At 33.2% G+C, this 16,798-nt stretch overlaps 1 protein-coding gene across 19 annotated transcripts in view; it reads right to left on the minus strand.

Annotated features, from left to right (window-relative positions):
- The window catches only part of ps (RNA-binding protein Nova-1-like protein passilla), a 90,993-nt gene that overhangs the window by 35,611 nt on the left and 38,584 nt on the right, over window positions 1-16,798 (minus strand). For 3 of the 19 annotated variants that reach the window (XM_070105793.1, XM_070105786.1, XM_070105788.1), the window contains exon 1: window positions 775-970. The exons of 15 other annotated variants lie outside the window; for them this stretch is intronic. The gene's annotated coding sequence lies outside the window, so the exon portion shown is untranslated. Of the gene's footprint in view, window positions 1-748; window positions 971-16,798 lie in introns of those variants that run through there. One more of the 19 variants, XM_070105790.1, reaches the window with a different exon arrangement.

A 16,798-nucleotide genomic window follows, 5' to 3' on the forward strand; every position in this document is an offset into this window, starting at 1 on the left:
GAGACAAGTGCTAAACCTAGATAGCTAGGAAAACGAATATGGGCACGAAAATAAAACGAGTGCAGAAATATGATTTTCAGAAGTAGCAGACAAAAGTGAAAACGAAAGCGAAACGAAGAAGGCAGCGCACGAATAAAAAGTGTAAAAAGTACTGCGACGGTTAGCCATAAAAACAAGCGGCAAATTGAAGAAAAGTCTTGTGGAATAAAATCGAAAAAAAATTAATTTAATATGTATAATATGTTTAATATGTTGATGAGCACAATTTGGCGTTTGTGCCGAAATATAAGCGAATTTTTAAGATATTCTACCAAAGGGAAGCGAAGGACAAGAAGCAAGAGAACTCAAAAGTTGATTTTGTCATCAATTTATAACATGAGTGCGATTTCAGGAAATTTATTATATTTTTTTTTTGTTTTTAATTAGCTTTCATAGCATTTACTTTTCAATATTTTATTTGATTTCATTTAAGTTGTGTAACGTTGTGTTAATTATTAACTGGAATATTATTTTTAGATTTGATTTCATTGTTTTTACTGCAAACTTCTGTGGTCATCAATATAATAAAATTAATGTCACTGAAATCCACTCTAAACCTGTTAAACTTCAACATAATAATTATGCCCACAACAGTTTCGCTTCTAAATCCATTGTCACTTCATTTAAATTACTCATAATATAATATAAGCGATTTCATTTAATATAACACAGCTCAGCACTTTTATGAAATTTCAAAATACACTTGAACCTATTTATTCGAACACTTTGGCATACTTTTCGCTTCTTCTCGAGTTGTTGTGGTGTTTTTTCTGCTTTACTGTTTGATGATAACGTGGACCGGATGCGGACGCAAAACGCAAGCGACGGCAACAGTGACGGATACGACGACGAAGAAGACGACGACGACGACGACAACGATTATGAACAACAAGCGATGTGAAACGTTGGAATCGCACTAAAAACGCCGAACTGCCGAAAAGGCCCAAAGAGTTGGAGAGTCAGTCTGCCAGCCAGCTACGCGCACACATACCAACGCAAATGTATCAGTATATGCACACACGTATACAAACAGTTGTATATAGTGATGTAGCTGACTAGCTAACTAGCCAGCGAAGCAGTCAGCTAAGCATGTAGGCAATCAGTCAGCGAGCCAGGTCGGCTGGCCAGTGCCGATTGCCGATGAAGCCACAATCAACACTCGTACAACGTACTCACATATATTAAGGTATATATGTGTGTATGCGTATGTATATGTTAGGCTTGTTGTTGTATGTGCCAATATATGCAAATTGTTGTCACTGTATACACTTTGTAGAGTTGCTGCTACACGCTACTGCTGCCCCGTTGCCGCGCTATTACTGCTGAGTAGTAAATGCCTGAGGGCAGAACTAACAAAGCAACAACAAGTTAATAAGTGGAAGCAGTAATAGAATTTTAATTGGAAAATATTTTGTTACATACATACATATGTGCGCACGTCAAATTTTAGTTGCCAAAACATAAACAAAAAAGCGTGACTACCACCAGAACAACCATATGAATGAGGGAAGGGACAGTGGAAAAATGCCACGTTGAAGAATTCTGGGAGAATGTCGAATATTGTTTGCAAAAACGGGAGATAAACAGTAGGAAACAGGTAGAAAACGCAACAATAACAGCCGTCGTCGAAGTAGAAATTATGATACTGGCAGAGGGGTGGTATAAAATAAAAATTCAAGAAAAAGAGAAATATTAAGTTAAAAAATCTAAATTTAAATCTAAATCAAAACTAAAATTAAGGTTATAATTAGCATTAAAATAAAATTAAGAAAAAATAAAATGCCAACAAACAAATTTTAAATCACAATTAAAATGAATAGTAAAAAATTAAATATTGATTTACTGTAATTAACCGACAGAAAAATTATTAAAATATTAGAATATATTAAAACTAAAAAAAAAAACTTTTGTTGATCTATTAAAATTAAATTAAATTGTTTAATATTTAAAAAAAAATTTAATTAAATCAAATTAAATTCAACTATTACATATAACGACAAAAATTTGCCAACAGGCATAAATAAAATAAATAATTATATAATATATCAAATAATTTTTATATAAATGAGGTACAAAAGCACTGACACAAATTAAATTAAAAACTAATTATTCAACATCTTCCAAGCAATCAATATCTCGCGTCCGATGATTTCGACACTCTTATCTACAATATTTTTCCACATTCAAATATGCAAATATTATGGATGTGTGTAAGTGTGCGTGTGTGACCAGTAGTAGTGAGTATCAAGTTTACCATGTTGTGGTTGTGCGCTTTTACGATTTTGACAAGATTGTGACACGCAGTCAAAAAGTACACACCAACGGCACTAAATCACACAACACACACACCTTATACAGTGTAGGCAAATATGCCTAAGGAAACACAACTCCGACCCTCACATTTTGTAAGCTCCCTTCCCTCGGGCACCACTACTCTCCTACCAAAGCGCGCTTTTTTCTCGTTTCATTATCTGTTTACTTTTGTATTTCATGCGCGCCTTTTTCACGCTGCTTCGTCGACTTAGAAATTCTTCCGCGCTACTGCTCCATCTCTAACTTGCTCTTTGCGCTATTCGTCTATTGCATATTATTCCACATCCAAATATTTAGCAGCAGAGCACAGCGTAGACGTGTGTATGACGTAAGCTAAGAACGATTTACTGAGTGCTTTTGCTTTTGCCAGTCCAACTTGTACACACATACACGTATGTATTTACGTAGGTATTTGATTATACCTATGTTCATACTCTTAATCTAAATATGTATATATACTTAGTATGTATGTAAACAGCTTATTACTATTAATTTTAACGCAATTCTCAGCGAGCGTGCTACAGCTGTTTGCGTGTGCGTCAACACAGAGACGTAATTGTGTATTAAAATATTGTTAGAGTTGCTGAGAGCTTTGAAAAAACCTGACAGCCACTCAATGCCGCTTAGTTTTAAATGAATATCGTGAAACCTTTGTAGCTAATCATTTGAGACGCTTAAATGCGTCTTAGCTAAAACGCTACTTACTAAAGAGAAATAGAAATAAACACTTCTAAACAGCTTTATTAATTGAGCTTGAAAATAACACAAACACAAGAAAACAAAATGGTAGGAAGTCAATTTTAAATCACACAAAAACTTCATTTATTTGGGAAGCTTGCTCAGAAGTTGTTTTGCATGTGTATGGCAAAAGTTGGCTTTAATAAATAAATATAAATATTTATATTATTTTTTTGAAGATAGAGTGGAAACCACAATTTACATTTTTGTATAAGAATTATTACTGGTTATTTTTATCTTCAGAAACCTGCTTAACAAAAATATAATGGAACTAAAGATTTGCAAGTGTGAATTTTGAATTTTTTTGAAAAGTACTTATTAATTCATCAATATCATTTTTGTCCCCTTCAAAGAAATCCTTCTCGGATATAAAACACTTGTGCCAATGCTTTTTCCAACCCTCAAAGTACTTCAGAAATGCGCTTTTCGGTATGGCCATCAGCTATTTCTTCGATTCTGACTAGATCTTGTGGCAAAACGCTTTCCTTTCATTGGTTTCTTCAGTTTTGGGAATAGAAAAAAGTAATAGGGAGCCCAATCTGGTGAATACGGTGGTTGAGGCATGATTATGGTTTTGTTTTTGATAAAAAAAAATCAACTCCTGAGCGATACTAATGCGACATTGCTTTAGCTCAAAATTTAGCAATTTCGGAATAGCAAGTGCCGATTGATATGCCAACATTTTCTGCAACTTTCCTAATAGTGATTCGACGATTTTCAAGAACAATTTTTTTTACTGTTTCGATGTTTTCTTCGCTTTTTGACGTGGTTGCACCACCACGATGCTCATCGTCATCAACATCTTCTTGGCTTTCTGTAAAGCGCTTGTACCACTTATAAACACGTTTTTGAGACAAAATGGACTCACCGAATGCCACAGTCAACATTTCAAGTGCCTTGTTGCACTTTATTCTATTTTTAACGCAATATTTAATACATTTTATTTGGTTATTTTTGTTCAAAACTCAAAAATCCCAGAGCATACAAAAACGTGACTAACCTTTTGTGTTGTCAAAAACAAACTACTTATCGAAATTGTCTCCTAATGCAAACACATGATAAACATTTGTGTCCGACTATAACAAAAACAAAATATCGGTAATCGAATGTACACAGCACGCGAAAAATTAAAATTTACTTTTTCCTTTAAACATACCTCGTAGCTATGTAAATTGAGCAAAATGGACCAAATGTCTTTGTTACTTTTTTTTAACAAAATTATAGCTTTATTAAAGGAGAAAAAAAACTAATTTTCTAATAGACTAAAATTTCCATCCGAAAAAAGCAGAAAAATAAAAAATACAATAAAACAAATAAGTAAGCTATTTTATTTTTACTATTAAAAGAATGTTTTTTATAATTACTACTTATTGTTTTATTAAAAAAAAAAACAATCATATTTTTATATGAACATATTTGCTGGAAACTAATTTAGAGAAGTGGTTTCGTTGCAATAACGATATGAAATAATTATGAAACTTTATAGCTATGAGCAGTAATTATCCGTTAATATGAACATTAGACTTAGCTCCAGCTACGAAGGTTAAATTAAAGTGCAATTAAATAACTTTATCACGCAAATTGCAACTTAAAGCGCATTAATATTATATATAAACATATAACTACTTTCAATGGAAAAAGTAGAGTTTGCATATCGAGGTATACAGATAATGCAATTGTGGGGAAATAGCTTAATTATGAATGTTGAATATTTATATATGCTAGGTTAAGCGTAATGAAGTTAAAACGAAATAAATACGGAAATGAAGAACAAATGACCATATGATTGAAAAAGAGCACAACTGGCAATTGAAATTTTATGTTCACCTTTTTCAAAGCTTTCTACTCGTTGCAAAGTCTGAAAACAAGTCAAAACTGACCATTCGACTATGCATAAAATTATATCTATGAAAAGTTACTATAAGCCTCCATGACCTAAAATTTAATTCATAAATCATCAGTGCGATATAACAGGCGCATACGCTTATCTACTTGCATCAACTGCGAAACTTTTGTATTTAAATATTCAAAAAGGCGCTATTTAGGCCAACAGGACGTATACGTATCAATGCTTTTCCTTAGTGCCGCCGTGGCGTATGAGTGATTTTTTGCCAAATGCGCACTAAATCACAGGCAATTGATATCCTTGTGTATGTATGCCACAATTTGCGAAAGTATGTCGTATGCCGAAAATCCACTTCACCATGTCAGCTTCGGCTTCTTCTTCTTCCCAGCTACGTTACCGCACGCTGACGGAACAACGCTGTCATATTGAAAATAGCAAGCAAGCGCTTACAAATATGGACTGACGAACGGAAAGAAGCTGCAACGGGCACACAAACGCCAAATGTACAAATAGAGCATGTGAATGTAAGCACAGAAGACCTTCAGAGGCGTAATTTATTCTTTATGAGCAGGTGTGTGTGTGCGTGCGCGTTGCAGTTTTCAAGGATCAAAATCCGCACTGCGCAAAACCACAGCTAGCGCGCACATGTACTCAGCGTACGGCTACATACTGACATATGCGTCCGAATGAATGCATTAGCACATGTGAAGTGCTGCAAACGGAACATGGCAAGTGCCCTAGCGCACATGTGTGCTGCACTGCAGCTATAGCGTGAACGCAAAGAAAGCAGAAAACCAAAAATCGGCTTTTGGAGGGAGAGAAGAGCGCCTCATACACAAAGAGAGTTGTGCGTAAATAAGATATGCTGCCGCTTTGTGGTCAAGACGAAGCTTTAAATGCATGCTGCAAGTGTATAAAGGTTGCAAATCATGCAACACGCAACTATACCAACAAAGCCTAAAGGCATCGAAGCAGTATTGGAAAAATTTATGTTGACCAGCAGCCAAGAACTCGTATTTCAAGCGCGATGCAAAGTGTGTAACTGCAATCGGTGGCACATTTGGTGGCACTCATATACACTCACACACACTTCGTTGGACATTTTGCATAGACACATTTTGTCGCATTACACTTGGCACCACATTCGCATTTGGCGCTTGCAGCTTTGCTCGTTTTGCAACCATGTGACCTACTTATGCTCGGCTGCAGGCGCCATATGCTTCTGAACGAAAGGGGAGGTGGAGCGCATGTTCTATACAATGCAGCGCGCCGTTGGTGGCTGCAGCTAGCTGCACACGTGGCATTTTCCGGGTCTCCGCTTTGCACCATTCGCGTCCTGCGCATAAGAAAATGCACAAAGCTAACAGAAGTGAACTAAAAACGCCAGAGCAAAAGCAAGTGGGAAAGAGAGAGTGTGTGCAAAACATTTCATATGAGTTGTAGCTGTCTTGTTCTGTCCCGCTTCTTCGGATGCTTTGGCAATGGCAATAGAATTGTAGTCGCAATGTCAAATAGCAGCGACGAAAATAGAATTGCAACAAAAGCAACAATCAACAGACCTACATAGGTCTAAGGGCTTACAGCGGACGAACTAAAAAACGATGAGGCATGTACAAGTGCATATACATGGGTGGTTGTGCAAATGCATAGCAACGCGCATTAAAATTAACAGAGACCCCGCAGATTTCTATATAGCAGATATATATACATATGTTTGTATGTATATACGTTCCTGTGCAACGTTGCGTGCTGCGCAGCCGATTGCATTGCTGCAGCCATAAGCACTGTTGCTCTGCCTTGCACACCAAAGCAACCACTTTGCGAACGTCCTTGAGCACTCACTGCTGCTGCTGCCCCTCCTTCGTTGCCCGTCGGCACTAAACCTACACCCTGTCCCTACACACTAATGGAAAATAAATCGGTGAGGCAACAAAAAATATAAATATATACAATAAAAAACAAAACTTAGAAAGAAGGGGAGCTGGCAGCGCTGCAGAAATGTTGCAAAAGCCCAAATATCTTTGGTCACGCACACAAATGTTAACAGCAAGTGGTGAGTGGCATACGATAGGCATTGCCACGGTCTTGTGGCAAACATATAAATATCGGTCATTATGCCAGCCCTCTGCTGAACGTTGGCCCAACGGCTTAAAGGCACAATTATTTCATTATGGTATTTATTGATGTAAATATGTGAGCGTGTTCGCAGTACGAATGTCCGGAGCACGCGATACATATACTTTTTGTTGTTTTAAGGATTTTCAAAAATAACAAAAAGTTTCTATTTTACGTTTTCGATTTTTTTTTTTCAATTTAAAAGAACCTTCGCAGTTATTGTACTTTTATATTGTAATATATATGAATAAACATTTAAGGTTACAAATAGACAAGTTGTAGACACGAAGTGCTATAAAATATTGCAGGGCCCAGTGTAGTACGTGAAAGATCAAAGGGATGAAACAATAATTTTCAAGAAGTTCATACTGTATATATTCCATCTTTCGCATGGAGTAGGATTTATAGCTTAGTAAATTTGTTAAAAGGTGGATATCGTGAGCTTGATCCTCGCTTAGCTCTACTATCTTCCTTAGCAGTAACTTTGCAAGTTCGAGTATACCTTCTTAAGTCCTGAATGCTCTTTACAAGGAGGTAGAATTTGAAAGTCGATTCCATTTCGAAATATATTGGGTTAACGGTAATTGCGGATTTCACTCATAGATGGCTTCAGTTGAATTTTTAGGCTTGCTGGCATAGTCCAAATATAAATTTTCAGCCTTATGTGTGTGTCATCAATTAAATAGAAAATATTCCAAAAAAAACATGTCTATGTTTTTGGAGAAAATTTGAAACTATGATCCATCCAGTTAAAGTCACGTATGCTATCTACTATGCTACGAACACCCTGCTTATGTTCTGAGTGCAGCAGACTGTAATATTTAAACATTTCATATATGTATATAGATTGGACCTTGGATATACTAATGCGACTCAGCTGCACACATACAGAATTTCATAATTTTGCTCTCAGCGCCAAACAAAGCAATGCAATCTAAAATACTTTCAGTTCATGTGATTTTTAAAGTTTTAGTTAGGCGTTTTATTATTCGCATTGCTTTTGGCGAACTAAGAACGTTCGTATATTCTCTTCAGCGCAACGATTTTCGCTATTTTTGTAATGAAAGGAAAAACTAGAGGAGAACTTGTGAAACAAAAACCCTTTTATGCATTGTTGCATCACACACACATGCCCACACACAATTACAAATATGCATTCAAGTATGCGGCACAAGTACTCGCACTGAAATATAGTGCAGAAAAAGAAGAGAACAATGAAAATAACGTGCTATATACCTAAATATGTACACATATGTGTTTATATATAGAAGCAGTGTCCCGTTAGCAATGTGTCTGTGTGCCAAATAAACACATATATATAATAGATATATTTATATTAATTCTTTCACTTTCGCATTTTGCACACTATGCCAAACCGCGTATTGTATATTTCAAATACAATTGTTGTTGTTTCTAGCTTTTAGCGTGTTTGCAACAATGCAACTTCAATATACATACAAGAAAATTCATAAAAAATAAAGCAAATATAAGCTACAATTGGAACTACTTGATTGAAATATTGTTCGAAAATAATCGAACTGTTATCATTTAGTGTTCGACAAAAATGTTTTTGTGTAATTATTTTGCGGAGTGTCTGGAAAATAACTGAATTTTTTGTATTTACAAATTAGGTACTTAATTGCAAATGGTTTTTACTGAAATTGTTATTGAATTTTTGTTTATATATTTGATAATAACATTTTTCATATTTTCTTACATTTTTCTTTTATTCTTCTTATTTACTTATTTTTTGTACTAAATTTTCGGTATCCACCTTTATTTTAATATAATTATAAACTATATAATAATTAATTTATAGATAAAAAAATGGAATTTTTTATCGGTTTGACTTTCTGTACTTCATGATTAATATTATTTAATAATATTTTTTACTTTATTGCGGATTTTAATCTTCGTTATGAGTATTATTTTGTTAAATTCATTTTAATTTTTGATTCCTTTCTTACATTATTTTATTTTATTTTATTTTATTTTATTTATTTTGTTTTTATCAATTTTATTTTGGGTTATTTTATTATATTGTAATTATTGCATTAATATAATAATTAATTATATCGTTATATAATATATAATTATTTACTTCATTATTCGTTATGGTTCTATTTACATTATGTTTGTTATATTATTTATTTTTGTATAATATTTTTTTAATCTTGTAGTCAAATATTGCAACAACAGTTTTGAATTGCTTTTTCTATCTTATCAGCAGATTTTCACACACACACTATCATTTAATTTCAAATACACCGGCATATTATCTCACCATGTCAAAAAATTTCACATTACCCACACATATACATACATAAGTATAGTATGTATGCGGTATATAATTCCTGACATTATCTCCAACTACTTGTGCTAGTTTGGTTTAAGTATTTCAACTAAAATCAGTCTCATATTGCAAGTCATATCTCCTTCGTGTTCCACTTGACAAGCGCTTTAGTGCCCACAAGTAGAAGCGTTATTAAACAATACATACACACATGTATATGTTATATACTCGGTAATAATCGGTATATATACTTACAAGTCTGGGTATGGGTCTTATCAAACTTTGAGGTCAATCGCGTTATATCTCGATCTTTTTCTATTTATCAGCGTGAGCTTGCAAATACACTTAGTTTGATAAACAGTTGAGAAGAAGAGAGAAAGCGCTAAATACCATTTTAAGAGCAGACACTCATGGTTGGATAAAGGAGAAGGGCTGTTAATGAGTTGTTGTCAAGCTTTGATGTCTGGAGTAAAAAGTGATTTTATTATGTGTGACAAAATGTGTTTTCAACTTTTTATGGCCGCGCTTATCTCAATTTGAATGGTCTATGGAAGCATTTGTAAAGCTCCTTTATACACGAAAGCAGAAAATATTGTTTAAATATAATATTTGTGAATGGTAATCAAAAATATGTTTGCCATTTGCAATTCCTTGCCACGGTGGTCCTAACTAAATCAAAAACAAAATTTCAAATAAAGGCTTAGAAATCGAATGACCATTGGTATTCTTTTGGAAACTCACAATATTTTTTCATTTTTGTTATCCGAGATATTTACGAATCCTTAGTTCGAAATCGCCATATCCCTATTTGAAAGTGAAATTCGTGCTATGTGTGAGTGCTATCGATTAAGAATTATCTCTTCAAAAATCATGTGATATTCGACCTTAACCAAAATCAGAAAACCCTTAAAAAGGTGATTTGTTTAGAATTAATGTGTAATCACTACACTGTACAACACTTTGCTGAGTATGGGATCAAACCAAAAAAGAAATATCTCGCCAACACTATTATGTTTCTAATAAATGTCAATGAAACCCAATTAGACGTATTTATATTTTATATTGACATCATTTATTAGGCATTGAATATCATAAGCAACGCTAATTTTATGCATACCATGACAATAAGGAGGCTAACACACACACAAATGTGTCGAAGCATTCACCAGCCAATATCGCCTAGTTTTTGCCCGCCACATCAAGAGTCTGAACTTGACCCCCAAACACGATATCTTTATAGTACACCTTGCCACTCATATATATAATTATGTATATTTAAATCCGCATATTTGCATACAAGTCGCTAATAAGCAGATGTATCTGTGTATGTGTGTACACTAAGCCCTGCACATGTGTGTATGTTCGAAGTAAAGTGCAAGGCCTCAAGTAGCAAAACTGGATAAACTTGAACTTTGTAAAATGTGCAGTCATATGAGCAGCAAACAACAGCAATAACAACAATTATTAAAAGCAAAGAAATTGCAAACACTTTGCATCGCGAATGTCAGCACATAAAAAGAGCAAAACCAAAAATACCTAATAAATATATTAGTGGCTTGAAGTTGAGGTTTTTATTGAGTTAGGCACAAAGCGTTTTCAAGAGCATCCGCTGCTATGTATGTTCGTTTATACCCATATGTGTGTAGGCATGTATGTGTAAAGTATTAATCGAGCGATAATTCGCGTACAAAGTGCAATCGATTTGCGAATCAAACCAAGTGATTAGGTCTAGTATAAATATTTATAGATTTATATCGCTTACATTTAGATATATTTAAGTATATATGAACATACATACTCGTACTTATTTAAAATAAATAGTTAGCGTGCAATATGTATTAGGAATATCTATATTGAAAATATTTTCGAACTTTGTTGCAGCAATTTTTTAAATCTTATAAAAAGTATTTAAAAAAATAAGAAATCTCAGCGTAAGATTTAAGGATTTAAAAAATTATAAGATTCACAGTGAAATATTTGTAAATTAAAAAGAAAAAAACTAATGAATAAATTCTTTATTTCAACTTAAATTTGATAAGAAATTGTTTGAAAAAATTAATCGACAGTCAAATGAATAAAGCACGACGAGCGTGAAATGCCGTTGATAGCAGGTTTTTCATAGACGCACACATGCACACACATACACTTGTATGCATATGTGTGTACAGTCAAGCATAGAAATATCATTGTTGCATCATTTATTTCGCTGGTGGCAAAATTCAAAACGCAGTAAAACAAGTTGTGGCGGATTAAAGATTTTCTAATATTAGCATTATTTTTTTTTATATTCGTTCGTAATGTGCAATACTCGTAATGAGTGAAGATGTACCAGTTAAACTGGATGCCATGCGGACATTCTAAACACAGTAACTACTGAAATTAGCGAAACTCTAATGAAATAGAATCTGAAAAAAGATCGAAACCAACCACAACGTAAAAAATTTGTGCAAAACATCAAACATCTGAGCTACAGTATTGAAAAAATGACATCATTATTGAAGCGCTGCAAACGATGATGAGAGTAACCACCAGCACGATCCCATGTAGGAAAATTTTGATTTTTCTATAAAATGTGAAGAATTTCGTTTTTCGTTATTTCCTGCATTGTAACTGGACTTTTTATGAGTTTTTGAACGTACTATTTCTTAATTTGCAAAACTTAAAATTTAATAAATCAATTTTTGTTATTAATTAAATTTTGTAAAGTGTATAAAAAAATTATTATTGTTTTTAAAAAAAAAAAATTTATTTGTGTTACTTAAATATTTCATAAAATAAAATTATCTTTAATTTTTACCAATGTATGCAAATAAAAAATTTTAATTTTTTATGAATGTCAACGAATTTTTTATATGTTTTTTAAATCATTTTTTATATGTATTACTTAAAATTTCATTAAAAAATTTTCCAAAATTCACTCTAAACAAACTGAAAGTGTTAAAATCGAATGTAAATTTTTTGCTAAATAACTTAATATTTGTTTTAATTTGTTTTTATTTTTTATAAACTTAAGTAAAGGCAAATATTGAAAAATTTAATAAAAATTGCATTTCACTGCAAAATAAAGTAAATTTGCTAATATAATAGAAATGATATATGTAATAAATAATTTTTAAACATTTATTGTATTCATGAATTTTATGAGCAGTATTTCTAACAGATTTTGTATATTTGACGCATTGTTAAAGCAGCTGTCATCAAACATAACCACAAATAATTTATATACAAAGCATAGCCCCTAAGAAATACAACAGTACCTGTACTGACTACTTTTTCTTACATAGTGGACATAGTCTAAATGTTTGCATTATACATAAAAATTAGCTCATTAAGCATACATAAATACACATATAAGTAAATATATATGCAACTGGCTTAAAAATAGCCACGAAGTGCTGATAATCCAGGGTAAAACAGCCAAACGCGTCGCAATAGAGCATTTGGAGGCAGATAATGAATGCGATTATTGTAACAAAATTCATTTAAATGAGCAAGAGCAAAAAGTTAGCGTGACAGCGCGGTGCTTAGTCCACCAGTCAGTCATTCAGTCAATCAGCCAGTCGGTCATTCGGTTAGTCAAGCAGTCAGTGGGTCATTCAATCACGCGTTTGCTAAATTGTCAATAAATGCATGTCAGCTGTAATGTGTGCTTGTATGTTTGTGATTTTTTATAGTCGTTTGTATTACAACTTCATTATTACAGCTTATTTAAAATGAAATAATCATCAGGCTACGAAACTGTGAAAAATATAAAAAGAAACAAAGCAAGTTGAAGTCTTGTTTGCCTTGTTAGAGTCTCGATTTAATTACTCTTATTAATTTGTTATCGATAATTAAAAAATTCTAACCGGCATCGACCACGTAGCTACTTACTTTATTTGTATTCATTAATTTTCTTATAAAATAAATAAAATTAATGCAAATTATTTATCAGAGGCAGATGCATATACATATATCTCTTAGTAGTAGCTTCCAAACTTTGATCACGACACGGTTTGAAACCACTCAGCAGATATTTCTAGAGATACCAGATTACTCGACCGTGATTAATGTGGAAGCCTGCAGTGGAGATTTTCGTGGTACAGTCAACTTTTACCGTTATATTTTGTATCAAAACATATGAGATGATAGTACGGTCATATGGTTTTCATATTATTTACTCGTTTCCGAATTTTCACAGAAATATACAAGCTAGAAAAAAAAAGATTTTCAAAATTTTTGAATTTATACTCTACTATTATTTCTGCACAATCGCGCACTATAGAAATCTTACTTTCAGCACTTGAACCATTCATCTTCACCCAAAAATAGCTGAAAAGCCTTAACCACAACGAAAAGTGTCCACTTCATTCACTTTTCTATGGCACCAGAGCAGCGTAAGCTTTCGTGGCAAAGGGATAAGGTGAAAAAACAAAGCGAAAACAAAAGTAGAATAGAATGGAATATGTTAAGTGCCTGCGAGAAGGTATGCAAGCACTTTTCGTGACAACAATAGCAGCATGAAAATTTTAGACGGCAACACGTGAAATGGATGGTGACAGGTGTTTGGGTCAAACAACTACTAGAATATGTAGTACTATACTAGTGTGTCTCCAGGGTGTACATATGATGGTAATAAGCATCACATGACATATTTCAAATTTTATACCATAAATGTATAAATATGTAGCAGCTCCAACAGCGCTTAGGCATGTCACGAATGTAAATGCGTGGAATTTTAAATAACTGTAACACGCCACTGACTGACCCAGAAAGTAATATAAATTTTTAATAAATTTTCAGGCTTTGAAACATGTGAAGCAAAATTTTTAATAACTAATTAGGTTACCTAGAAGTACCTTTAATTATTACAAAATATTCACCAAATTTTCAACGCTTCCTTTCTATTTGACTGGAAAAAAAATTGTTTCATTGCTATAAATTACTATATTTTTGTATATTCCTTAAATATAATTTTGTTTGCAACAAAACAACAACTGGTTTGTATACTAGCCTCCCCTTTTTATTACGCTTTACAATATCTTGCCCTTTCTACAATGCACTGACACTTAATTATTCTGTTGCCTCCATTTTCAATTGCTTATGTGATGCTTTCAAATATTTATTGTTTTTAATTGCTCAGTACTAGTTTTTAAATACATGGCAACATGTGAATAGCATTGTTGACTAGCGTGTTATCGTTGACTTTGAAGAACACCGAGCGTCAGTCAGTTAGTAAAAAATGTATTTTATTACATGAATATATTCTTATACATTGGTATATATTTATATATATGTACGAGTATACATACATTTTAGTATTTACATTTCATGCTGTACAATCAACTAGAACCATGATAAAATAAACTAGTATATTTCGGGGTAGTGCTAGTCCCTGTCAGTGCTTAGCAACTCAGGAGCCTTGAAACATGTTTTTAGTTTTAATTAAATTTTTTTTGTAACTGCTTTATATTTATTCGATATTCGATACAAGGTACTATGAACTTTACACAAGGAGTTTTCTTTAAGCACATCTCAAAGTTGTTAAAATCGCATTGTCAAAGGACTATTAAAAACAAGAAAAACCGTTAACTTCGATTGCACCGAAGCTATAATACCCTTCACAGAACTTGATTCGGATCGTTCACTTTGTAAGGTAGCTTATGATGTAGCGATCTGATCTGAACAATTCCTTCGGAGATTGCAATATTGCCTTAGACAATAACCCACGTCAAATTTCGTAAAGATATCACGTCAAATAAAAAATTTAGCAGCTATATGCTATAGTGGTCCGATGTTGGCCGTTCCAACAAATGAGCAGAATATTGGGAAGAAAGGGATAGCTTAAAAACTGAGGGACTAGTTCGCGTATATACAGACGGACGGACAGACAGACAGAAATGGCTAAATCAACTCAGCTCATCATGCTGATCATTTATGTATATATTTTATAGGGTCTCCGACGTTTCCTTCTGGGTGTTACAAACTTTGTGGCAAACTTAATAAACCCCGTTCAGGGTATGAAAACATCCACCCCAATATAATAATGAAGAGCAAGATGCCTAGAAAACTCTATTTTCAATTTTCACGTCACGGATTGAAGTTTTTTTAAGTAGAAAGAAAACTGCGACGCTCCAATTTACGTACAGCTTTGAGCGCACAAATAATGTAATTATTTTACCTTTATAAAAGTACGGCAACTCTACTTAAATGCGCACTGCGATACCCCATTCCTCAAACGACATAAATTAAAAATATCCACATTGCATAAAGTTCCGTATAATTAGCATTCAATTTGGCAACCTAAGTATGTCAGCACTGGCCACCTAAATGCAAGTACGAAAAGACTGCAGAGATTCATTCGTAACCCCTATTGCGTACGCCATTCGGAAAAGCATAGAGTTGTATTTGCTTTCATCCAGAGAAATGTGTGCAAGCCTTATAGCCTTAAATCAAAAAGTTAGAAAAAAATATTTAGAGTAACGGGACAGTAATTTTAACCACAGTGTGTAAGGTTGTGTGTAAGGCAATCACCAGCTAATAGGACAGTGATATTGACTGAGATCTTTAAACCAGCACTATTATGTAGTACTTGATTGAGAGGAAGCCACCAAATCATTTACTCACTTATATACTAGTTCACAATCAAAAACAAAGTAATTTACATCTGTTACACGAGTATCTTCGTGTCGCACAAATCTTATTTACAAAGCAGTAGAATTTTAAACAAAGCAAGCATTTTATATTGTATATATTATATATATTTAAGAACACACATATATATTACAGGTTAATAAAATTTAATTCTTATTTAGAAAAGTACCCTATGTTGAATGATTAACTATATACGAGTATACGACGAGTAATAATATATTTTAATATTTTGAGAGATATATTTCCACATTGCCGTTATAGCCATAAATCATTTAATTAATTTACGTAATTTATGCTTCACTAAGCGTTAAATAATGTATTTAATTATAAAATTTTTTTAAATTATATTAAAATGAGTTATTTCATTTGAGTTATACAGACACAATGATAATGCCAGAAAATTAAATTCACTTTTTGAATTCATGTAAGGTATAGGATTGAGCACATCAATTAAATATAATTCATAACATTTTATAAAAGGCAAGAACTTCACATCATATAACGAATGATTCCTGAGCGTTCTAAAGGTGAACCCCACGAAAGGGACTCCGCGAGTGTTTAAGTAATTATGTTCCTAAATGCACCGTTAATTTATTTCATATGCTTCTAGTCCTGAGATAAACGGCTAGAGAATCCAAGGCCTCTTACGGTAGAGTCCATTATTCGTCGAACCTCGAATTTTTTTTATGCAATGTTATGAATGTTTGAAGGAGAGCGCGCTTTTATGAGTGCACTACAATGAGGCATGTGAAGGCATCACATACATATATGTATACATAAATACAAATATGGCGGAAGTATGTATGTTGAGAGGTTAAAAA

The sequence above is a fragment of the Bactrocera oleae genome, chromosome 2, assembly GCF_042242935.1.
Source record: "Bactrocera oleae isolate idBacOlea1 chromosome 2, idBacOlea1, whole genome shotgun sequence".
In the NCBI taxonomy this organism is placed as follows: Eukaryota; Metazoa; Arthropoda; class Insecta; order Diptera; family Tephritidae; genus Bactrocera; species Bactrocera oleae.